Genomic DNA, 18,132 nt, shown 5'->3' on the forward strand with positions numbered 1-18,132 from the left:
TGTTGCACACTTACACTCTTTAAAACGCTTTGCAACACGTAAAGAAACCTTTTTATACAGCAAACTCGTTTCTACCCGATTCCACTACAGTGTTTTTCCAAAGTGCCACACCTCCCTTGATTTTGCGCACATTGTGTGGAGCGTATACAGTGCGCCCCGCCCTGCATCTGTTTATTGGCAATTCCATTGTTCAACTCTGAAAGGAGCTTTCTTTATTTCCCTTTTTTCCTTTCCCAGTTAATTTCTATTTATTTTGGTCTTCTAACACCCGCCACAGAAGGAACAGCAGGCAGGGCCCGGTACGGTAGGGGCAGCACCTGCCTGGATACCATAGGGGACGTGCAGAGAAATGAAAATATTGGGTGGCCCTCACCTACATAGGCGCCAGTCATTGTCATGCTCCCAGACGGACCCTTCCCACGCACTTCCAAGTACCTTCCCTCTGTAGAGTAGCGCATTGCAGTACTTGCACAATACAATGCCCTTTGCCGGGTAAGGGTCTGTAGCGCGGCATATGGTCTGCAAAGATGTTTTAGAGCTCTACTGCCCTACAGGAGTGCCCCTGTTGTTGGCCGCAGCAGATGTGGAAAATGCTGTACATGAAATTACCCTACTGCATTGTTGGAAGGGCAGTAGACTGCCCACTGGTCCATTGTGCTTCCATTTCAGTTGTCGTCACGTGCAGTACAAACACTTCATGCTATGCCATTAGCCGTAGGAGTGGCATTCATGGAGATGCATACATTCTGGAATACAAGAATGTTTACAACAATGCGAAACACAGCTTCATTACGTGGAGCATGAAGATAATTATTCAGCACGACCCATGCGGCTACAGTACTTTTCTAACCACCACTGACATTGTTTGCGCTCTGATCATTCTGCTGTTTCCTTACTTGCCTTTACATGCACTAGTATGTGCATGACCAAGCCGCACCAGCTTTGCCATTTTTCAGACTCACTACAAACTGTCACACCTGCAGTTACATGTTTTCTTCAACTGTACGACCCGCAGGCGACCCCTTGACACTTTCCATCAAAGTGCTCAATGCAGAGACGCTGTGTCTGTTTCACGGGTCATGGAAAGGCAAGCAGCACATCAATCAAATCAATGTGACATTTAACACGCCCTTGTTACACTGGAGGTTGCTGTTCCTTGTTTACCAGTGGGCCTCATACAGCCAGGCATGCTGCATCCATACATTGGTGGGTTTGCAGAGCCACCCACGTAGTTGGCAGGAGTACTTGAAATGCGGTAGCCTACTGTATGAATCCGTAGGGCTGGCGACGGGGGCAGTGTTACCAGCACAAAGAGGATGCCCTATGCATGGGTATAGCTGTACAACGGATAAACGTGCGCTCCCACAACTATTTAAACGTGCATTAGAAGATGCGGCCATGCAGCCACTAATGGAGCCCTACGGATACGTGCAGTGTGATTGCACATATGCCGGCAAGGTCCAGTCTCCCTAGGAAACGTCCATATTGCTCACCTGCAGTCATCTTGGCCAATACTGTGAGGCACAGATTCACCATGCAATGTTAACACAAAAAGAGAAACCACTCAAGCACTCACCAACACTCACCATGTACATCTGTAATTGCTAAGATACACCCACACTATTAGGAAAAGGAAGGGGTAGCACAAATGGATACATACACCAGATAATTTTGCCTTTCCACAAGTTCATCATGAGGGCAGCCAAGGAATCAGTGACAAACAGTTGTTAACGGGACGTTATGGTTCCGTTGCAGTACCAAACAGGTATCATCTTTACAGAAAACACTATGCTAAATCAACGTTCCAGTTACAGTGCCCTACTAAAAACCTATGAAATTCACTAACAAAAAAATTGTTAAAGGGACGTTATGATTAAGTTGCACTACTACAAATCTATCCCCTTTACTGAAAAAACTATGCTAAAGGAAGGGTTTGGTTACAGTGGGCTACTAAAAACCTATCAAATTCAGTGAAAACATGTTGGTGAAGGGACGTTATGCTTCAGTTGCCCTAAGAACAACCTAGCAACTTCAGTGCAAAAACATTTGTTACAGGAACGTTACAGCTACTTTGCACTAACAACCTATTCATACTATGCTTACAAGTAAAACCGAAACCCCCCAGAAATGCACCAGTTGTGGTAAGCTAAGCAACCATAACTCGTGCCACCACTGTGCACTGCTAAGACGAACACCCATGACATCAAAGATGACATCATATATGTCATAACCAGACTCTTCCTTTAGCATAGTAGGTTTGTAGTAGTGCAACTTAACCATAACGGCCCTTTAACAAAGTTTTTATATATATATATATATATATATATATATATATATATATACTGTTTGCTTGATTCTGAGCTCTTTGTAAAATAAGAAAAGAGCAATTCCATAAAGGACAAACCTTTTCTGACAAAAAACAAAACTTTTCTTATTTTGTCCATATGTTATAAACATATGCACATATGGAGCAAGTAAGATGTGTCCTTCCATCACACAATGACACTGTAGTGACACGCCTGTGGTGTCTGCGCATTCTGTCCCACGTAACCACAGGACGCTGCTCATGGTGAGTGAGGTGCACACATACAGCAGAGTTAGAGAGAGACAGGACACCCATCTCCCTGTTGCATGGCACCCCTGCAAGGGGCCATGGTATCTTCCAGTGTGCTCTGGTATGGTCACATGGTTACCCATGTGACCAACTAAATAAAAGGTCCGAGCCGCTTCCGGCTCGGGAGTCAAGACCAACGAGACTCCATGGTGTGTGTGTTTGTGTCAGCGCCATGCTGGCGCCTCGTCACGTGTGATGGGCCCAAGGACGGGGCCCAGCTCCAGGATGGTGCCCCTGCCGGGCAACGCCGTCCGGACGGTGCCCCTGCCGGGCAACGCCATCCCTGTGTGTTCCTTGGGTGCCCCCAGAGCCGGGGCCGCGGTAAGCCGGTTGTCACCCGGCCATGTGCGGAGCTCCGGTGTCCCCAGAGCGGGTGGGATGAACCCCCACCCTGAAGGCAAGCGTCCCCAAACAGCACGATCCTCCCCGCAATGAGAGACAATGAAGGACTCTCCCAAAATGGGAATAAGGCCAAGACAGAGTGCGGGTGAGCGTAAATGGGAGTTTATCAATCAGAATTGGGCATGCAAAGAACTCTGCAAACTCCGAGAGCGCTCTGTCTGACAATAGCAAAGACAGGCGTATATATTTACAAAAAACGTCATAAGAACCTACACACTATAGGGGGCACAAGTTCAATGGGATTGGGTGGCGACGACTAACTATAGGTACTGCTGCGATGTGGTTGGCTTTGGCTGGAAGATGTCACTGGTCAGCCTCGTGGGTTGGGCTGGGCCTGGCAGGTCGGCTGAGTTCATCCGGACGGTGTTGTTGTGCCATTGTGGCCAGTGTCAGAGATGAATGTCTTTTCCTGACTTGGTTGCCCTATGCCATGCACACCGCAGTCATTCAGTCATTTCAATATTATTCTCTTTAGTAAATCTTCCAATAGGTTATACTACAGGTTAATGCAACACAGGAGGAATGTACCTTGTGAGGGGTCTGGAGGTAATACGTCAGGACATGGTTACCAGTGTCCTGTTGACCGGGGCCATAGGTCGAGGGGCTAAGCTTCAGGGCCTGGGACGGGCGGTACAGGTCTTTCTGCCTTGTTAGAAGTTGTTATGGATGTTCCGCTGTGTGTTGTCAAAGTGTTGGGTGTCCTGATTGCACAGGGCCATAAGTCTGAGATGGTCCGGTGGGTTGTGGGGTTTACGAGGGGGCGCGTGTGTTCAGGCAGAGGTTTACTGCTGAGCTGTAAATAATGCAGGTGGCGGGCCGCGGCCTTGGGTGCTACAGAGGGGATTACAAATCTTTGAAGCGGCTCCAGTCTGGTTGGGGGAGGTAAAGCAGTGCGGCGCGGCCTCTGCTTTCATGCCTTGGCAGCCTTTGCAGGGTGGGAGGGGGAATGGCCTTGCACGTATTTCACAAAGGTATCTCCCTCTTGTGTTGCCGATTTTAGGTAAAGACATCACAAACATTTGAACACTCTATAATACTTATTCAAATCAATACAAAACATGCATTTAAACTTTGCTGGATGTGTCTCGATTATACCCAGTCTGAGCACCTTATTCATACATTATGTTTTAACAACTACAGTATTTAGTTATATGCATATATATTTGCAGTAAGTGAGGTAGAATTAGGATTGGTGGAGTACATAGAAAGTAACCCGCCACTGTTCGTGACGGTGGTGGCACATGTGGGGCCTAGACATGCACACATGACAAGCGCCTTCTCGTGCATCCTTCACATAAGCCCTCTGTATGGTTACATTCGTCTTCTCATGTCCTCTAGCAGCATTAGTTCAGTTATGGCGCAAGCCCATAGAGTGCAAGTTTCCCAGTGATACACGTAACAAATAGATCCCTGGTGCGTTCCTTTATTATTAGCACTCAACTGCAATGGTGTGGGCCCGCCATCGCTTATATCATGGAAGCATGCTTTCTTATGTTTATACATTTTACAGGCTTTTGTAATATAAGGGATTTTGTGGAAGAAAGCATACTTTGCGAGTGGTCTTGACATTAATATATAAAGACTGTCTGCCATCTGATGACCATTTTACTGTTCTTTTCATTTCCCAGGCCTGCTGGCCGGGTCATGCTGGGAGCGATGATACACTGCGGGAGGTGAACTGTTACAATGTTAGTGTATTACGCTAGCTCATGTCCGTCTTGTTCGTGGGAACGTGCTCGCAGCGGATCTGCCAGGGTGCTGCGGCGACAGGGATGACTGAGACTCTCCAAGGGTGGGGGCCGCGCTACAGTGCGCTGAGCTCACACCATCTTTACCAGACAAAATGGTTTCTGGGCCTAGCTAAATTTTAATACATGTGGGCAATCAATACGTGTGGGCAATGTCTCCAGCGGGTGAACCCTCCACCACCTGGGCCCGGGTGGCATGAGGGGACGCCCAATGAGCCATAGCCCTCACCTGGGGAGAAAACGCAGGCGAGGGTGGTCTCCTGGACCAGTCCTCCCCTACATTTCCCCCCTTTCGTTACTTAAGTAACGAATTCTTTAAATCTTCTATCCTCCTACATTCTGCTTCGTCCATCACTGCCTCATCCCATGCAGGAGTTCCTTTGATGGGCATCCATGCTCTGCACACCCCCCTTAAGCTCTCACCTCTCCTGGCGTATTCATCTGGAGTACACGTTAGATATATACATCCACCATCTCCTTCCAAATCTACCCAAACTTCCTCGTACCATTCTAGTATACGGGGCTCTTTGATGGTGGTGTGCCACAACTTATCTACAATATCCTTATCGTGGTACATAGGCACCAGTTGGTACCTGGGTGTGTTATCTATCCCTGTTTGTACTTGTGCTTCTTGCATCGTTTTTATTGTATCGTGTGAGTTGCCCACTGTCACCATCATCATTGCACCATTTGGTACTGCGTTAGCACAAACTCGAAGACCCACCTGGCACAGGCAAAACATTAAAAGGAGGAACACCACAGCTGGCATCAAAAATTTCATAGTTGTTCCAAGCCATGAGGGGACCCAGGAGAAGATGTTATCGAACCATGTACTGTCTTCTGCACCACCTTCCATTTTCATTTTTTCTCCTAGGTTGTGGACTGCTTCGATCACATGGGACAGGGAGCCGTTCTCTGCGTCTTCAGAAGGTACGAAAGTGCAGCAGACACTTCCTATTTTTCGGCAAACACCGCCGTCCATCGCCGTCAACAGGTCCAGGACATACCTGTTTTGCATGGTCATCAGTCGTAAAGCTCTTAGTTCCACCTTTATTATGTTGAACCCTTCTTCAGTGTCGTTTGCCAGCTGAATCAATTCCCAGCGGGTTATCTGGAGCCATTTTGTGTTTGCCCTTGCTTGGACACTTGAGACGAGCGAGGCAAAAAATGTTTCTGCTGAGCTGAATAATCGATATTTGTCTGGGATCTGAGCCAATAGTTCTGATGATGCCTTTGATATGTAATTTGATGCTCGTCTGTTACGGGTCAGCACCTCTCCCTTGCTTCCGGAAGACAGGACATACATTTGTGACTCTGCAGTTGGTTGAGCCACACTCTGTTGCATGTGTTCCTGTGTCTTTTTGCTCCCATCGATGTGGCTTTCTGTTATCACCATTAGGGCTGAGTGCAGAGTGGCCATTGAGCAGCTGCCACTCCATGACGGGGGAGGTGTAGGTATGCCTGGTTGCCGCATACCCAGTACGTGTCCATAAGGGCCGCAGTCCCTTTTCTTAGATCTGGGATGGTGAGGGTCTTGTTACAGCTCTTGTTTGTTCCCATGGAGGTCCTCCCTTCTCCTTTAAAACACAGTTCATAGTCCATTTCGCTCTGTAGTTTGAAAGGTTTTTCGATGGCGGTTACCCAAGTTAGTTTTGAAATGTGTTCTTTCCATACTGGTGTACATGTTTCTTCTATCCACTGCAATTTCTCCGGTGCCACACCTCTCAGTGCTTCCACTTTGCACACTACTTCTTCATCCTTCCGCTTGTTATCAGAAAAAAGTGTCCCTTCAATTACAAAAAATGGTTCTTTCAGACATACCACCCCTGCCGTTTTTGGGTAGCACGTTTTCTCGTTCTGCAGCATTTGAAAAGTCACTTCATGTGCCTGGAAGGTGTTCTTAATCCTGCATAACGTGAGATGAAGGAGACATTGGGCATCTATAATTGGCAACTCTTTGGGTAACAATACTTTGGGTGTAACTGATGCGTGAGGGATGAGGGAGCAGACATAACAGCTCTCGTTTGTTGTTTGTTTAGCTGTGGCACTCATATCTGCATACCACTTATTTGTTTGGTGGGGGTGTCGTGGGTCTTCCATCTTATCTAGACCTAGCCCATAGTACTCATCATACTTCCTCCTCCCTGCTTCCCTCTTCCGTCTGTTGTTCTTGTTCCTCATGTACTTCCCAACTCCCTGGGCAAGGGACAAACTAGACCCCCCTTTCTCATTCCCGCCCCCCTTGGCCCATGCATCAGATAATATTTCGTGTATTGCTAGTAGCTTTTCCTCTTCCTTCCTGACGTTATCTGGCAGGTTGTTTTTTAGTATGGGGGCAGGCTGGCTGGTGGGGGTGTTATACAACCATGATATGGCAGACGGGTTTCGGTCATTTAAACTGTGGGCATTGTAATTAGATACCCCTGGTGGAGACACTGTGTTGTTCTGCATTCCACCTTGTGGCTTTTTTCTTTGTAAGATGACAGCACTGGATGGTGTGGTATGATACCCCCATACAAGTTTAGTTCCGTCCCATATCAAAAAATCACCTTCCCTTGTATTGACCCTTGTAGTTGTATTGGGCCCAGTAGTGCTGTTAATCCCTCCCCCCTCGTTCATCTCGATAGAGATGAACGCTACAAACCAATATGTAACCAGGCCAAACATTAGCATAAAAAACAATGTGATGCACACAGATAATCCACACTCATACGAATATCTGCATCTCTCATGTACTAATTCTCTCATTCTACTAATTCTATCCGTTGCAGGCTGCCCGTTAGATGCCATGGAAGCTCCTGTTTGAGATATAAAAGTGCATTAAGTGCATGCATGTAAACATTTTGCTAGCACCATCAGTGCCAATATATATTTGACGGGGAATGGAAGCGGGTGGGGATGCGGGAAGGGGTATTCACAGACAAGGGTGTATACAGGCCATAATTTGGTCATTCCATTAATTATATACAACTGAACAAGATAAAAGAGAGAACACATTTTTTTTTTTTTAAGTATCCTTATCAGTTATTCTCCCATTCAAGTCCACTACCAACACACACACACAAGTTCATATTCAGACATTCTGCTCAGTTGCATCGTTTGCTGTTGTCTGTGCCTCCTCATCTACCTCCTCTTGTACATTGCTATATGCCTTTCGTACATCGGTCAAGTGCACCCAGTACCTCAAGCCCTTCACCTTCACTGCCGTGGGCGTGCAAAATATTACCTCGTATGGGCCATGGAATCGTGGTGCATTCCACCGACGCACAAAGCTTCTGACATAAATTGAGTTGCCTGGCATCAGCTGTAGCTGTTGCTCTGGCTCCGTGACAGATCCTGTTACGTTTCCCTCTTCTCTAGTGAAGGGTGGGGAGAGTTGCTTTGATATCACGCGCGCTGCCCTTGTCAATTTACTTAAATAGTCTGTGAACTCATCTTCCAATATTGCGGCGCTTCTGTGAGCATCTGAGTGTTCGCGCAGTGGAGAGTGTGCTGTGTTCATTCGTCTCCCTGTCACGATCTCGTGCGGGGACAAATGGTGGTCTTTGCTTGGCTGATTTCTCAATTCAAATAGCGCAGGGGGTAGACAGTAAATCCAATTCTTCTTCAATGAAAAGCATAGTTTTGATAACCTGCCCTTTAACAGTCCGTTCATCTTTTCCACTACGCCATTGCTTTGAGGATGATAAATCAAACACAATTTATGTTTTATTCCCAATAATGTAGTGACTTCCTTGAAAAGCTCATTCACAAAATGAGTGCCGTTGTCTGAGCGAATCACGTCACAAATTCCCCAGCGCGGGAACACTTCCCTTACTAGGAACTTGGCGGCGCTTTTGGCATCAGGTCGCGCACAGGGTCCTGCTTCCACCCACCTTGAAAATGGGCACACAACCACGATCATGTACCGCGCGCCATTACACCTTTCCCCCATGTCTGCGTAATCTATATGCAGTTCTCTGAATGGGCCAATGGGTTTAGGAATTGTTCCCCGGAGAGTACGTAATGTCATTCCTGAATTGTATATTTGGCATGTTGTACATTCCATTGCCAATCGAGACACATGCTCCTGGAGACAGGGCACGAACCATTCTTCCTGTATTTCTGCTGCGATGTGCTGTTTGGTGTTATGTGCAGGGAAGTGTAGCTGTTGAAATGCAACTTCTAGTAACTGTATTGGCATTACCACTTTCCCTGAGTTATTTTGCCGCCACAGCAGGTCTGTTCCCGACTTGCTGCACCCCCGTTTTGTCCACATCAATTTTTCCTCTGCACTAGCTCCTTCCTGCAATTCTAGTATTTGTGATATGGGCATCATGTTGTATCCTTCTGGGGGCTCTTCGTTTCTCTTGTGCTTAAGTATGTACTCACCTGTGTCATATTTCTGAAAATAGGAAGCCTCCTTGGCAGCAGCGTCCGCTGCCGCGTTCCCCAAAGACACAACATCTGTGTTGGATGTATGTGCTTGGCACTTTACTATTGCTACTGCAGTAGGGTTTTGTAGGGCCTCAATTAACTCTTTCAACAATTCTGCATGCTGTACTGGTGTTCCGTCTGCCCGTCTAAATCCCCTACGCCCCCATCTTGCTAGACCTCCATGTACTGTCGTCGTCATGTAAGCTGAGTCCGTGTATATTGTCACTGCACAACCCTTTGCTGCATGTAGTGCTTCTATGAGCGCAATCAGTTCTGCTGCCTGTGCGGAGTAATGTGATGGGAGGCGGTATTGTACTAGTGTTTCATACTCACCGTCTTCTAACCTCACTACTGCCATGCCAACGTGTTTTTCTCCCGTGTCCACGTCAATTGATGCAGACCCATCCACAAAGTACACTTCCCCCTCGCTTAGAGCGTTCTCACACACCACTGTGTCCTCCCCTCTTTCTCCTGTGTAGGTTGCGCAGTCGTGGTTCTGCATGTCCTCTAGTGTGCACGCTTCTGTAATGAATGTGGCGGGGTTCACTGTCTTGCACCTCACTATATGGATGTTGGCGCTGGACAATATAATCTCGTAGGCTGTCGCCCGCTGTGTGGTCAGTGTGCTTTTTGATCTCTCAAGTATTGCAAATAATGAATGTTCCACAAACAATGTCACAGGGCAACCCATTACTATTGTGGCACTTTTCTCAATCGCGAACGCGGCTGCAGCGAGTGATTGCTCGCACGCGAAATGGCCCTGCATCACGGCATCTAAAGTACCACTATAGTAAACCAATGGCTTGTGTCCTAAGGACGTTTTTTGTGTCAGTACTGCTGTCATGAGTGTTTCCTTGCAGTGTGAGAATAGGTAAAATTCGCGTCCATAATCGGGGTTTGCTAGTACTGGAGCGCTTGAAATTAGCTCTTTCAATGATTGAAATGATTCGCTCATTTCTTCTGACCATTGTATTTTTTCATTCTCCTGTTGTGCTTCCTTGAGTGCTTGTAGGAGGGGCCTCGTGTATGCTGCATAATCTAATATCCATGCTCGGCAATAGTTGCACATCCCCAAGAATTTCTGCATATCTTTCACTGTTGTGGGTTCTCCTACTGATCTTATTGCTTCTACCCTGTCGGGAATTATTCTTTTTCCATCTTTTGATATGAGCTGTCCCAGGTATAAGACCTCAGTCAGGCAGTACTGTAGCTTCTCCTTGTCTACCTTGTATCCCTTGTTGGCCAGTAAAGTCAGGAGCGTTGTTAAATCTTTTCTACATGTTGCTTCGTCTTGTGCACACACTAATAAATCGTCTACATACTGAATAATCGTACTCTCAACTGATAGGTTTCCCAAGTCTTCATGCAATATGCGGTTGAATATGCTCGGGCTCTTACAGTATCCCTGTGGTAGTCTGCAGTGTTCATATCTTTTACCCCCCAGTGTGAAGGCTGTAAGGTATCTACTCTCTTCAGCCAGGGGTATTGAGAAAAATGCGTTTTTCAAGTCTACTACTGTGAAATGTGATGCCACTTTCGGGATGCTGCATAGTATTGATGCAGGGTTCGGGACTAGAGGGAACTCCTTCTGAATTACATCATTTAGGGGGCATAAGTCCTGTATCATCCTCCAAGACCCTCCTTTCGCTTTTTTGATTGGATAAATACATGTGTTACATGGGGAGTTTGAAGGCACTATTATCCCTTGTGCTAGTAGTGCATTTATTGTTTCTTTTATCCCTTCTTCAGCTTCACGGGACAATGGATACTGTTTAACTCGGGGTAAAATTGCTCCTTGCTTTAGTTTTATTACCACAGGTTGTACTCCGTGCAACAGCCCTACATCATGGGGGCCTGTTGTCCATAAATTGTTTGGTACGAGCCTCATGTTGTCATCAAAAAATGACGGTGGTGCTCCTACCACTGTCATCAATTGGACGGGGGTCTCCCTGGCTTGGATTAAAATGTCACAGGGCATCGCTATTTCCATTACTATCTCGCCATCCCCTTCTGTGTCTGAAAAGAGATCCTCATCTGTTACCTCTCGTAGGGCGATGTTGGCGTTTGTACACAGCACTGTGCGCCACTCACATCCTTCCCTGTCCACTCCAATCACAGCGATCCTTTTCGCTGATACCTGTACAGCGTGCAAGTCCAATGATACCACTGATCCTGGTGCTGCGTTGGGACACACTATGGGGCGGAAGAGGAACTCCGCTGGAATCCTCCAGTCCATGCTTCTTAGCTCGGGAATTATGAGGGCCCCGTTTGCTGTTGTCGCGAAAGGGTTACCTGGCGTGTATTGCATACTGTCATAGTTTTGTGGGTGGTTCTGTGTTCTGTACTGGGGTCCCTGTTGCTGGCCAGCATTACCCTGGCCTGGGTTTCTTAGTTGCTGTTGTCCCATTGGGAGACCATATGGGCTTCCCGGGTGGGGATGGCCATATTGTTCTACCTCTTGGAACCCGTTGTTGGGTCTGCTTCTGCACTCTCTAGAGTAATGCCCCCATCGCCCGCAGTTCCAGCAACTTCCTTGTGCACCTCTAGGACCCTGCCATCCATTTCCTCCCATTCCCCCGTGCCCCGGTCCACCTCCTCTTCGACCCCTGTACCCACCTCGTCCCCCTCGAGGGGTCCACTCTTGCCACTGCAGACCTCCGCCTTGCTCCTGCTCATTCCACTGCCGCTGTCCTGCTCCAACCCAATTAGTTGCCACCCTTCCTTGTATTGCTATCAGCCCCTCCTCCTCATCATCTCCCTCCCTGCTGTGTGGGAGCGCAGCTACTGCTGCTGCAACCTTCACCAACTTTGTCTGTACTAACTTCGCCTCGTCTGCCAATCTTTTCTGCGCCACCTCCTTCTCCCTCTCCTTGATTCGTTTACAATGGTGTACTATTATGCTCTGAATTTCTGGCCATCCCTTTGCTTCAATACCTGCTATCTTGTCGAGCGCCTTCTGCACTTCCTTTGGGAGCCCTCTTTTTATAATGAAATAAAATAAAGATGTCGATTGATACCAGGGCGTGCCCGTTTCTGCTCTCCACATCTCTTGGACCCAAAAAATGTAATCCATAGCCTCCTCCCCGTCATTCATTGTACACTGCATCACTGACTGTAAGTCCGGTGTGTCTGGGAATGTTTCGCGTAAGGCATCCCACACCCTGGCACGCACTGTGTTAAAGGAGGCCCCATCATGGCGGTCACAGTCTAACGTTACTCCCGGGAAACCGGCTTTAACCCATACTCTTTCAGCCTGATCGCCCACTGCTGATACGAGCAGACTTTTCACATCTCCTATAGCTAGGGGTACCCCAGCAATATGTTTCTCAAAGGCGTATATCCACTTACTTGCCCCTCCTGATAACGGGGGCAATAGCTTTAATAAATTGGCTTTATCCATCTGTGCCCATGGGATATAGTTAGGCCTCCCTCCTCCCCTGTGTATCAACGGGAGCTGTAGCCTTCCTTTCGTCGTTGCATCCGGACCCGTTTTGGCTGCTGATGTTCCCAGTGATGCCATTTTCCCCACTCTGTTCCTTAGTCGCCCCGTCCACTCATCATCCAGGGTTCTCATTGAACATGTACCATCCCCCCCTTCGCTTCCCCCTCCCATTGCCATGCTCAACCTGTCACTTTCTTCTAACTCGTCCCTTATGTCACATAGTAATTCCTCTCTGTCCCCCATAGGCCTTTCATCATTGTCAGTATCTCCCTCGCGTGTCTCTATTTCAATTATTCGTGTCGGTTCTTCTTCAATTCTGAACAGTATCTCACCTTTCTTCCACCCCTCTTCAGGTTTTCTATTCTCACCTGGCGCTCTAGACGTGCGCCCTGATCTAGTCGCATTAAGTGCTGTTTGTCCACACATGTCCTTTATCCTCGAGAGCTCATCTTTTGCTATTGACAGTCTTGACTGTAAATCGTCTGTGAGTTTCTCTATGTCCACCCTTTGTGTACTCGCCTGGCCTCGCTCTCTCGTACTTTCATATGGTGGGGGTGCAGTGGGCCGGTGGGGTGTAGTAGTCGTCGGGGGAGGCACATACGTCGGGTCACTGTATCCTTCTGCGGGTACAGGTTTTTTTAATATCGGGTACAAACTTATTACCTCTACTGGTGGCGCTACACTTGACAATTCTTTGACATCTTTCTGTATCATTAGTGGATTGTCTGTGGTGGATGGGAGATCAGGATTTAATGCTGGTGTTTTGGGCGGTGGTATCTCTTCAAATAACCTCCAAAGATCTAATATTTCCCTCCTATTTTGCAACTGCTTTCCTTTGTACTTCAAATAAATGCATGTGGTCACCATATCCAGAACACTTTTATCAAATGACCCTCCCTCTGGCCATATCTGGGGTAACCCCTCTCCCTTCAGCTCAGTTATCCATTGGTCGTGATATTTCTTAATCCGTTCCGCGTACCCTGGGAGATTCTTACAAATATGTGATAAGGGTGTTTCAGCCCCCATCTCTGTGCCCTCCTAGTGCTTGTGTGTCTCTGTGTGTCTGCAACTACAATGTAAATGTAGTATCAATATTATTTTTCGTATTCTGCTTCACATTCAATGTTAGGCTCGTTTGGGCTCTCCCCCCCTTGACTGCACAATACAAAACTGACTGTACACAGTTTCTACTCTGTTCTCTTTGGGGGGCACATACAAGAGCAACCCATCATTTATTTTGACAATATCAACCCGGAAATCAAAAGGTACCCACTCACTTCACTGTATCAACGTTGTCTTCAAAAAGTTTTATCCGGTCACACTTACCATGACCATTTAACTATTATACATTTATAGCCGTTTTACACATTCGCAACATCAAATTGTCTTCTGACACATACGAGGTGCACACACCTCTTGGTACCACTCAATTTACCATTCAAGCTGCCCTCCCTTTCCTCCCTAGCCGGCTGTCCCTGTCCATCTTATTTCAATATATGGATGCGCATATATATATGTTAGCCTACTCTCCCCCCTTCTAGTAGGACTCTTTTTCTCTTACTTTTCCCCTAAGTTTGTGCTAATCTCACTTTTTATTCTCCCCCTACCCCTAAAGAAAAGAAAAGAAAGAAGTAATAGCGGTCACTAATATATTCTCAGTGTCCCCTTTTGCTGAACACTTTTATTTTATATTCCACTTCTTCATATATTCCCAGTACTAGTCAAGATAGCACTATGCGGCGCCGCCTTCCACCCCCTTTCGGAGCTAGGTTCCCGTCACTTTTATCTCTTATTCACCTCTTAATCCTAATGGCCATATGCAAAGAAAAGGCAAGGAAAATTTAAGATGATCCTTAGTAGATCTGCGTACCCCCTCTTCGTTACCTGTCCTACACTTCTCTCCCCGCTCCCTTTACAATCGCTCGCACTCAGTACTCACGTGCCCGTCTTGAACCGATAGTCTCCGAAACTGGGTCCGTCCAGGCAGCCCCGGCTCCGGCGAGCGGTACTCAAAGGGGATTTTTCAACCGGGATCCCGTACCCTCTCTCTATTGAGTGCGCACTTCTTAGTGTACCGGTCGCCGTTGGCGGGCAGCTTCCCGGAGCCGGCTCACCGTGCGTATCCCTTTTCGACCGGAGATTCTCGTGCCAAAAGGGGACAGTAATGTTAGGTTGGGAAATAATAATAATAATAATAATCACGCTTTCGGGGTCACCACTGAAGGCAAGCGTCCCCAAACAGCACGATCCTCCCCGCAATGAGAGACAATGAAGGACTCTCCCAAAATGGCAATAAGGCCAAGACAGAGTGCGGGTGAGCGTAAATGGGAGTTTATCAATCAGAATTGGGCATGCAAAGAACTCTGCAAACTCTGAGAGCGCTCTGTCTGACAATAGCAAAGACAGGCGTATATATTTACAAAAAACGTCATAAGAACCTACACACTATAGGGGGCACAAGTTCAATGGGATTGGGTGGCGACGACTAACTATAGGTACTGCTGCGATGTGGTTGGCTTTGGCTGGAAGACGTCACTGGTCAGCCTCGTGGGTTGGGCTGGGCCTGGCAGGTCGGCTGAGTTCATCCGGACGGTGTTGTTGTGCCATTGTGGCCAGTGTCAGAGATGAATGTCTTTTCCTGACTTGGTTGCCCTATGCCATGCACACCGCAGTCATTCAGTCATTTCAATATTATTCTCTTTAGTAAATCTTCCAATAGGTTATACTACAGGTTAATGCAACACAGGAGGAATGTACCTTGTGAGGGGTCTGGAGGTAATACGTCAGGACATGGTTACCAGTGTCCTGTTGACCGGGGCCATAGGTCGAGGGGCTAAGCTTCAGGGCCTGGGACGGGCGGTACAGGTCTTTCTGCCTTGTTAGAAGTTGTTATGGATGTTCCGCTGTGTGTTGTCAAAGTGTTGGGTGTCCTGATTGCACAGGGCCATAAGTCTGAGATGGTCCGGTGGGTTGTGGGGTTTACGAGGGGGCGCGTGTGTTCAGGCAGAGGTTTACTGCTGAGCTGTAAATAATGCAGGTGGCGGGCCGCGGCCTTGGGTGCTACAGAGGGGATTACAAATCTTTGAAGCGGCTCCAGTCTGGTTGGGGGAGGTAAAGCAGTGCGGCGCGGCCTCTGCTCTCATGCCTTGGCAGCCTTTGCAGGGTGGGAGGGGGAATGGCCTTGCACGTATTTCACAAAGGTATCTCCCTCGTGTGTTGCCGATTTTAGGTAAAGACATCACAAACATTTGAACACTCTATAATACTTATTCAAATCAATACAAAACATGCATTTAAACTTTGCTGGATGTGTCTCGATTATACCCAGTCTGAGCACCTTATTCATACATTATGTTTAACAACTACAGTATTTAGTTATATGCATATATATTTGCAGTAAGTGAGGTAGAATTAGGATTGGTGGAGTACATAGAAAGTAACCCGCCACTGTTCGTGACGGTGGTGGCACATGTGGGGCCTAGACATGCACACATGACAAGCGCCTTCTCGTGCATCCTTCACATAAGCCCTCTGTATGGTTACATTCGTCTTCTCGTGTCCTCTAGCAGCATTAGTTCAGTTATGGCGCAAGCCCATAGAGTGCAAGTTTCCCAGTGATACACGTAACAAATAGATCCCTGGTGCGTTCCTTTATTATTAGCACCCAACTGCAATGGTGTGGGCCCGCCATCGCTTATATCATGGAAGCATGCTTTCTTATGTTTATACATTTTACAGGCTTTTGTAATATAAGGGATTTTGTGGAAGAAAGCATACTTTGCGAGTGGTCTTGACATTAATATATAAAGACTGTCTGCCATCTGATGACCATTTTACTGTTCTTTTCATTTCCCAGGCCTGCTGGCCGGGTCATGCTGGGAGCGATGATACACTGCGGGAGGTGAACTGTTACAATGTTAGTGTATTACGCTAGCTCATGTCCGTCTTGTTCGTGGGAACGTGCTCGCAGCGGATCTGCCAGGGTGCTGCGGCGACAGGGATGACTGAGACTCTCCAAGGGTGGGGGCCGTGCTACAGTGCGCTGAGCTCACACCATCTTTACCAGACAAAATGGTTTCTGGGCCTAGCTAAATTTTAATACATGTGGGCAATCAATACGTGTGGGCAATGTCTCCAGCGGGTGAACCCTCCACCACCTGGGCCCGGGTGGCATGAGGGAACGCCCAATGAGCCATAGCCCTCACCTGGGGAGAAAATGCAGGCGAGGGGGGTCTCCTGGACCAGTCCTCCCCTACCACCCCTAATCTAGCGGCATGATCGCTGCACCTGTGTGTGCACTGTCGGGTGCCACCAGACCGAGTATGGGGCTGCCCGGTGATCCGGAGTAGCCCCCAACAATGGCAACGAGGTACAGGCCTTGCGTGCCCCGGAATCATTGTGGTGTGGCGGGCCCATCCACTTCTGGGCCCGCGTAGGAGGAATGGCGTGCTGCCCGCCCGTCCCCTGAGGGATACGGGTGAAGTTTGCGGCATCGGCCGCGTGCGTGCTGCGCCCCTCCCCCACCTTGGATGCGGACCCTGCCGCTGTGAGGGGGGGGACGCATGGGCGACGTCCGCTGCAAGAGGAAGAGGGCCCCCACCAGCAGGAGCGGGATGCCGGCTTTTTTCCGTTCCCCGGTGTGAGAGGGCCCGCGGCGTCACAGCCGCGGTGAGGAGGAGCTGCCCCTCCCCCACCCGTGACGAGGAGCCGCGGGCATTGCCGAAATAAGGATGCGGGTCCAACTCCAACAGGGCCCGCAGAGGCAGCATGGATGGAGCTGCGCCCATTGCTGGGGAGGGTGAGCTGCCCCCCCTCTCTCACCTGGGGGGGAGGCATCCCCTGCAGCCCCGGGCCGCAGGAAGATGGAATGGGCGGCGTCGGCCACGGTGCCGACCGTGTCATGGATCCCGGCGGCCTCGAGCCACACCGAAGGGGGCCTGCCCCTCCCCTGCGTTAACAAAGTGCGGCAACATCGCCGCAAAGAAACAGGAGGATGCGGGCCGACATCCAACTGGGCCCGCGAAGGAGAGATGGAATGGGCGGCGGCGGCCATGATGAGATGCACGATGGCACCGGGCCGCAACAAGGTGAGCCTGCCCTGCCAACAGAGGGTGGGCCCACCACCCCCATCGGGGCCCGCAAGGAGGAGGGAAGGTGCGCCCTCAAGCAGAACTGGAGCGGCTATAGCTGCTAGAACAACGTGAGCTGCCCCTCCCCCGGGATGCCTGCCGGCACCGCCGGCCACCCACCACGGTGCTGCTGCCCCCATGGGCCCCCCAGCCCCCGACAAAGGAACCAATGAGGCGGGCCCATCACTACCTGGGCCCGTGAAACAAAAAAAAGGAAGAAATAATGGGGGCATAGTGAGGCTGGTGAGGCCTGGAAGTGCAGGCGCCCGTGGGTGGCTTGGGGAGCACTGTCCTGTGTGCCCGTTGGCCCCAGTGAAAAACAAAAGGGGGCAAAGGATCGGAAAAGATATCCCCGCCGAGCTGACCAAGAGGGGCTGGCAT

This window comes from Ambystoma mexicanum, chromosome 4p (genome assembly GCF_040938575.1).
Source record: "Ambystoma mexicanum isolate Mex_15411 chromosome 4p, UKY_AmexF1_1, whole genome shotgun sequence".
NCBI classification, from domain to species: domain Eukaryota; kingdom Metazoa; phylum Chordata; class Amphibia; order Caudata; family Ambystomatidae; genus Ambystoma; species Ambystoma mexicanum.